The sequence below is a fragment of the Marmota marmota genome, unplaced genomic scaffold (genome assembly GCF_001458135.2).
Source record: "Marmota marmota marmota unplaced genomic scaffold, marMar, whole genome shotgun sequence".
NCBI classification, from domain to species: domain Eukaryota; kingdom Metazoa; phylum Chordata; class Mammalia; order Rodentia; family Sciuridae; genus Marmota; species Marmota marmota.
The window spans coordinates 1-7,649 of NW_026000272.1; the positions used below are offsets into that span (position 1 = coordinate 1).

Sequence of the window (7,649 nt, forward strand, 5' to 3'; positions counted from 1 at the left end):
ACAGCACCTAGCTAACCTTAAGTGCCTAGGGGTCTTCTTCCATAGTAACAATTTTTTGCCTCACTTAAAAATTTCCTGTCATTTTTTTATAGGGAGGATGTACAAAAGATGTTACGGGAAGTTAGAGGTATGTTTTGGAAGATATTTTTGCTTAAAAAAATTGTGTTCAACTGTACAACTGTTAGTGTAGGATTTACTAAACACTGGCCTTCAGGACTCTGCCTAAAGTCTTTTTTCTCATATACAGAATTTTATGTATTTAATTTAATTTTATGACTTTCTGAAGTTTTTTTGTTTGGAGCACCAATGCTTAAGAGTTCCTCTGAAATAGCTGTTAGTATTTTTAGTTTAGTGAATCATGTAGTAGAAAATTGAAGACTACTTTTTTGTTTGTTTGTTTGGTACCAGGTATTGAACTCAGGGGTGCTTAACCACTGAGTCACATTCCCAGGCCTTTTTTGTACTTTATTTAAAGACAGAGTCTCACTGAGTTGCTTAGGGCCTCACTAAGTTACTGAGACTGGCTTTGAACTTGTAATCTTCCTGTCTCAGCCTCCTGAGCCTCTAGGAATACAGGTATATGCTACCACGCCCAGCAGAAAATTGAAGACAATTTTATACCTAGTGAGAAATGTATGATTGTATCCAAAAACTCAAAAATTTTCCATTTGCTTGTTAATTGTCAGCCACACTGTTTTAGATGTATTGGCACAGGTTTATGATCCCAGCAACTCAGGTAGCCAAGGTAGGAAGATGGCAAGTTCAAGTCCAGCCTCATCAACTTACTGAGATCCAGTTTCAAAATAAGATTTAAAAAAAGGACTGGGGATGTAACTCAGTAGTAAAACACCCCTGGGCAATCCCCAGTACCATAAATAAACAAGCAAACAAACACACTGAATAAATTTCTTTTGTTTCTATATACTGTAAAGTCTATAATGTTAACAGCGTATTTATCAACTTTTGGCTCTGCTATAGAGATAATTCATACAAAGGATTATGTTTTGAAAGCTTTGGTTTATTTGGTGCTAAAAGTGCTTGTATTGTGAGGTGTGCAATTAATTATTTGTTATAGATGGACACCATGAGTATTGATAAATAGCTATTGGTAGTAGATCTTGATGTAAAGTCATATCCTTAGTACTGTATTACTTTCTAGTTGTAATATTTTATGAGAAACACTGCAGTTACAAATAAACATCTTTTACAACATCCATGAAAATATTTAAAAAGTGCTCTTATGTATATTCATTTACTTATGTAAACCTGAAATTCTTATAACCATGAACACTGTCTCTTAGTAAAATATAATTAAAAGCATCACCCACTGCATGATTTATAAATATTTTTTATTACAGTATATTTATTTCTCACTCTTTGACAGACTTTTTAAGTAAAGTACTTTTGTGTATTTTATGAAATGAACTCTAACAATATTCCATCCTAGGAGTGTCCTTTGAATTAGAGGACATTTAATAAATTATAAAATTTGACTCATTAACTGCTTCTCAAGAGGAAATTAAATTCTTTTTTATGCTTCTTTGTATACATTTTTAAAAAGTATAAATTATTTTGACTATTAGAATTTTTATCTAATTTAAAAGGTGACCTGCAGTTTGATAAATGAGAATTGTATTACTATTACCTAAATATGTTCATATAATATAAGTGAGCAAATCTTGTTTTTAAATGATGTCTGTTTTATAAATTTTAAATGTCTTTCCAATATTGCTGAATCAACATTTCCCATATGGGTACGAATATATGGGACCAAAGTAATTTTCAATAGCCACTTAATGAAAATTTATTTTATATATAGCTGACATCACACAAGCTCTTCTTGCTAGAAGAAAATGGTTTGAAATGAATACAGATGCTTCTCTCAAAATTATTAATGAAAATATTGAGCATATTCGCAAAATACAACAAGAGCAAAGGTAAAGTTTTGTTTTGTTTTTGGAATCACAATACTGGTATATGTGTGTGTGTGTATACATATAACTATTCATGCATAAATCTTTGCACTCCAATTATCACCATGCATTTATTAGAATCTCCAATTAAAAATGTGTTTTGTAGCTGGGTGTGGTGGCGCACACCTATAATCCCAGCAAATTGGGAGACTGAGGCAGAAGGATTGAAACTTCAAGGCCAGCCTGAGAAATTTATTAAGACTCTCTCTTAAAATAAAAAGGGCGGGGGTGTGGCTCAGTGGTAGAGGGCCTCTGGGTTCAATCCCTGATATGACAACGTATTTTGCTTGATTTTCTCTAAACAGATAATTTTCGAACCTTAGTTTCACAGTACTGAAGTATATTACCTAGAAGAAAATAAGATTACCTCTTTTGCCTTTGAGATAATAGTATTTTCCCTATAAAGTTGATTTATGTACATTTATTATAATATGTTAACTGAATATAAGACAAATGTCCAATCATCAATCCTGGGAGTGTTAAGAGTATTCAGTTATATAGAAAAGGTAATTCATATTGCAAATAATTTATGTTTTTAGCTGAATCTCATTCTCTGCTCTTTTTGCAAAATTAATTGTGGCAATATGGAGAAATAGTTAAGAGAAATATTCCTGTCTGGAAGTGTTACACAGTGAATGGATATGTTATCCACATTAAATCTAACTTCTAATGCCAGAATCTATGTTATTTAGTAAGAGGAATTGAAAATTAAACTGCTTTTATATCAATTAAGTATTTGTGGAAAATTTATACTGCAGTCCTCAGTTTTCAAGCTGTTAAGCAGGTGAACTAGCTTCTCTAGTAGTCACTTAGGAATAAATATTTTTGTAATGAGAGTAAATCATTTTGCTTTTCTCTTTCTCATGAGAAGATTTTAGCTACTTTTATTTTCCTTTCATGGTATAAATTATGTGAAATTATGTCAACCATTTTTGTTTTGAATATATTTTTCATACCTTTATGCAGTATGACCATGTTCATTATTATGTTTTACAGGCAGAATCTTCATTATAAATATTCTCAGCAATTTCTGCCTTTGTTTCAACAGTGGTACATAGAAGTACAGAAAGCTGAGGACCAAGAAGAAAAACTAGCTGTTGGTATCAGGCTTAGCTTTATGATTAATCTATTATATCAAAATCTCAAGTAGCAACAGTTCATGCAAAAATTCAGGAGAGAAGGTAGAGGACTTAAGGCTAGCTGGGCAAAGGTGGATGGAAGATGTGGTGATGGGAGACAGGACTTCCTGTTGGGATTGCTTGTGTTTCTTCAGAGAAGTGGTGAGGTCATCATCTGGGACTAAGGATGGGGAGCAGATGCTGCTTTCAGGACAAAAGAGAAGGCAGGGAATTGTTTCTCGAGAGTGGTTCTGTAGACAGACAAGAGAAATAGAAATGCCAAGAGGCGATAGGGTTCAACTTAAGTTCATAACATAGAGATCATGACTTTACAGCGGGAGCAGGCAGCTTGGCTTGGCAGAACATGTAGAGAGTTGGATTTGAGAGGTTTGGGTTTATCCAAGTACATTGATGAAAGGAGAAGGGGTCACAGTGTATAGGCAATGATGGGTGTCTGATGACTGACTATAGAATGTCCTCTGGGACTGAGAAAAGTGAGGACATGGGGACAGCATATTAGACAGTGAAAAGTGCTCCATTCGAGGGAATTTAGGTCTTTTAAGACTACTGAGCCACAATATTGAAGAGAGTGACTTACAAAGGTAGGGAAGTGGCTGAATGTTGTAAAAATGGAGATATGGTGCAGTACAGTGGTCAGGAGCCTGGACTCTGGAATCAGACTGTTTGGGATCCAAAAGTATTTCAGCTAGCTACTCACTATGAAACCACCAGCAAATTATTTATATCTGCGCTCTGTTTTCTTTTTAGTGAAAGAGGACACACTAAGAGTATCTACCTCACGAAGTTGTTTTGAGTAGTAAATGGGTTCTTTTTTGATGAGTTAGTTTAAAATGCTTCAAAACAGTGTTTTAACATAAGTTTCCTATATATCTTTGCTATTGTTTGTATTATGTAATTCTGCAGTTATTGAGCATGAAAAATCTAGAGTTTGACTCTGGGAGTGGCAAGTAGGGAACAGTATGAAATTATTATTGGAGAGTGGGTCAAGGAATAGAGAGGCTTGCATCACTGGAAGTTCCAGCCCTGTGTATATTGAAATGAGCAGGAATTAGTATTATTTTTGAATATTGGATAAGAAGAAATATTCCCTACTTAATTTCTGCTAGGTAGGACTTTAGATTTTATCTGCTTGTGGTAAACAGATTATTAGAAGGGTCATCTGTTGAATTTGAAATCAATAATTAATACATTTATTTGAATATTGGTAAGAAAATGTCCTATTCAATGAGTGATACAAAAGATGATTATATTATTTTGTTTGGGTTTATTGGAGTTAAAATGCAATTATTTAAAATTGGATATAAACATTAAAACAAATTAACAGTTATTAATTTAAAGTGTATTTCTTTCAACTAAGATTTATAGATTTGTTTTTTAAATGTTAAATTTTATTCAAATTTTATCACTTTATTTTATCTTTTTAGAATATGTTTCAAGAGCAAAGAAAGCTTTTTCTTCAATCTAGAATTATTCAGCGTGAGAAAGTTAAATTAAAAATTTGTACGAGCAATTGCTAAAGGTCTGTTGTGTTGTACTTGGTAAACAATACATTCTCATCAAATACAATATATATGTAGAATTACAAGACTGATTGGTTCTTTCTGAATTTATGGTGAAGCAGTTTGATTATGTGTTTAAAAATTGTTAATCATACTCTATCTCAAATTTATTTTTCTAGAATTACCATAATTTTTACATGAACTTTTAATTTTAGAAACCATTAATAGTTGTGAGAGTTATTTAAAACAGAAGTAAAATTGGGAATTTTACCTAGAAATATACATTTTGTCCATAACATTGATGCTTTATTAACACTATAATGATGTTTTTATGTTCAAATTGATAATATATAGTGAAGAGCAGCAAGTCGATAAATCATTTCTACTTTTCTTTTACTTGTCTTCTATGGACAGCTTTCATTAAATAGGAAGTAGGCAAATATAACTACTCAGTAACTCTTTCACTTTCTAGTGTAGTTCATAAGTGTTCTATGGCATATTTATTTATAGAATTATTAATGAGTAAGAATGGTTTTATGTTCCAACTTATGATTACCAGGATGAAAAAACAAGTGGAAGATCAACCCTTTGTAAATTGGCAATGTTCTTCTGTCATATTTGCGCATCAGCTAATTTTCCTCAATAACATTGACCTCTTATTCATGTAGATGCATATTATTTAGGAGTTAAAAATCCTTTGGGGGGTTCTTTTTAATAGTCCCTTTAAGATGTACATTAAAATGTCACTCTTAACTAATTGAGGTGTTTCAGTAAATAAATTATTCTAAAAATTCTTTCAGGAACTTCAGAGTCATCTGTATACAAAGCACTTATTTAGAAAGAGCTTGCAAGTTGAGAACATGCAGCTCTAATGTTCCTTTAGAACCATTAACAAGTTGGTATGAAGAAGTAAATAGAAAAGTTTTCTTCTAAATGTTATTGATAAATGTTAATAGTTATGGTAGGAACTTTATTATTTAGCCTCCTGAATTTAATTATCCTTCCCATCCAGTTATCAGTAGGTCTTACCCTTACTGTAGTCTTACCCCTGCTGTGGTACCTTTTTTTTCTCCTGTGCTGGGGATTGAACCCAGAGCCTGGCCCATGCTAGTGGACCTTTTATTGCTTTAATTTCTGCTGTTGCTGCCCTAGTTCAGGACTTCATTATTCCTTGCCTATAATATTAAAGTACTCTTTTTCTGAGTTCTCTCTTCTCGATCCATCCTTCAAGATTTTGTAGTATCATCTTCCTAAAACATGGCCCTTCCTTCTTCTAAAACTATCAGTGGCTTCCCCTTCTTAATTCTGTTATTCAGATACCCCATGTGCAGGAACTCACCATTACATTTCCTCATTTTGCTTATGTTCTTCCCCTACAGTATTTTTAACTTCTTTTATTTACCTATTGACATTTTATTATTTTGCCCTCTAAATCTCACTGAACCTTGCTTGTCAGCTACATACCCCAATAAATTCTTCTTCCATACCTATTTTAAAATTTTTATATTATTTCTGTTTAAATGTTTGCTCATATATATGAATACAGAAGAGATTGTAGTCATTTTTTAATTCTCCCACAGCATGTAACCCAGTACTTTTTCCATAGTGTACTGGATGTCACTATTGAATGAATGATAAAGATTTAGAAGGGTCATATGATAGCCTGTTTTATTCTAAGGAAATCATGTTACATGAACTGTTAGTGATAACAAATAAGTCATTACCCTGTTAAGAAGTGTGGCATTTCATAATGCAGGTCTACCAGTCTCTTTCTATGTCTGTTCCATGTTGACAACTGCTCACCAACCCATTTTTGTAAACTAAGTACGTGATTGTTGTTCCTCTCATAAAAATATTCTTCCACTCAGGTCTGACATTTAAAAAATTTCTTGGGGCTGGTGAGGCAGCTCAGTGTGAGCACAAACCTACCATGTTGAAGCCATAGGGTTAGTCCTTGGCACTACAAAAAAAAATAGAAATGTTAAGGGGATATTTATATCTGCATATATTAATTATAATTTCAGTTTGAATTAATAGCAAACTCTCTGAATATCAAAAGTTGTTACTTTTGAAATTTAATTTACACATTTGGAATATGAAATAAGAAGTGGAAGCTTCTAACTGAAGTTGACTTTTTTTGTTTTAGAGTATCAAAGACCTGGAGGAGTATCATGAAAGTCTTGTTATTGGTGAACAAAGTAAAGTGAAAAAAGAAATGGCTGAGTTGCAGGAAAACATTCTTAGGGAGACTGTAAGTAGCTTGTATTTAATATCAAAACCCAAGAATTGATATAAACCTTAGAATATTTTAAATATAGAAATATGTATAACAGCTATCCAAATTTCCTTTTTTGAAATAGCAACAGCAAGAAGTGGCAGTTGTTGAAAAGTCTCTTCACTCTCTGTTATACTGATGGCTCTGAAGAAAAAACTCAAACCTACATTACCTACAGTTAAAAAACTCAAACCTAAGTTACCTAAGTTAAATATAACATTAGTTACAATAATAGACATTCTAATATAATGCAGTACATGTTTGTCATTTTATTAAACACAAGATGCTCACTCTGTTAACTATCAATTGAACCCTAAATGGTTTTGTAAGTAGCAGCAATTACAAAGTTGTACATATCAAACTCCTAGCCCTCTGGCAGTAATGGTGACTTCTTCTCTAATGCTTGCAAGTACATTTTAATAAAGATTATTCACTTTAATATTTGGCCTCAGTGAATCAATATCAGTCCCAAAACATGGACATTTACATTATTTATTCCTTGAGGAAAAAAAGACAAAGTCTATTTTACCTGTGTACCCCTTTGTATTGATTCATTAGCTGACAAAGCCAATTCCAATGCAGATATGATTTCAAAAGAAAATCAACTCTATGGTCTTATAAAATTATTAAACACACTACATCTGTGTTCTTGAAAGAATTAAACTGCTAAAAATGATTCTGTCAACTGAACAAGATACAAAAACATCAGTGCTGAAGTTTGTGCTTATGGTTGTAGCATTTCCACAGAGATGCCCCAATTTCT

The 7,649-nt window shown here is 32.6% G+C and overlaps 1 long non-coding RNA gene across 1 annotated transcript; it reads left to right on the top strand.

Moving 5' to 3' along the window:
* Positions 1-2,967: 2,967 nt before the first annotated feature.
* On the top strand, positions 2,968-7,114 carry LOC125614337. The gene is made up of 4 exons (XR_007344946.1): positions 2,968-3,069; positions 4,537-4,631; positions 6,758-6,862; positions 6,972-7,114. It is a non-coding gene; the product is annotated as an uncharacterized LOC125614337 (long non-coding RNA).
* The last annotated feature ends 535 nt before the right edge of the window (positions 7,115-7,649 follow it).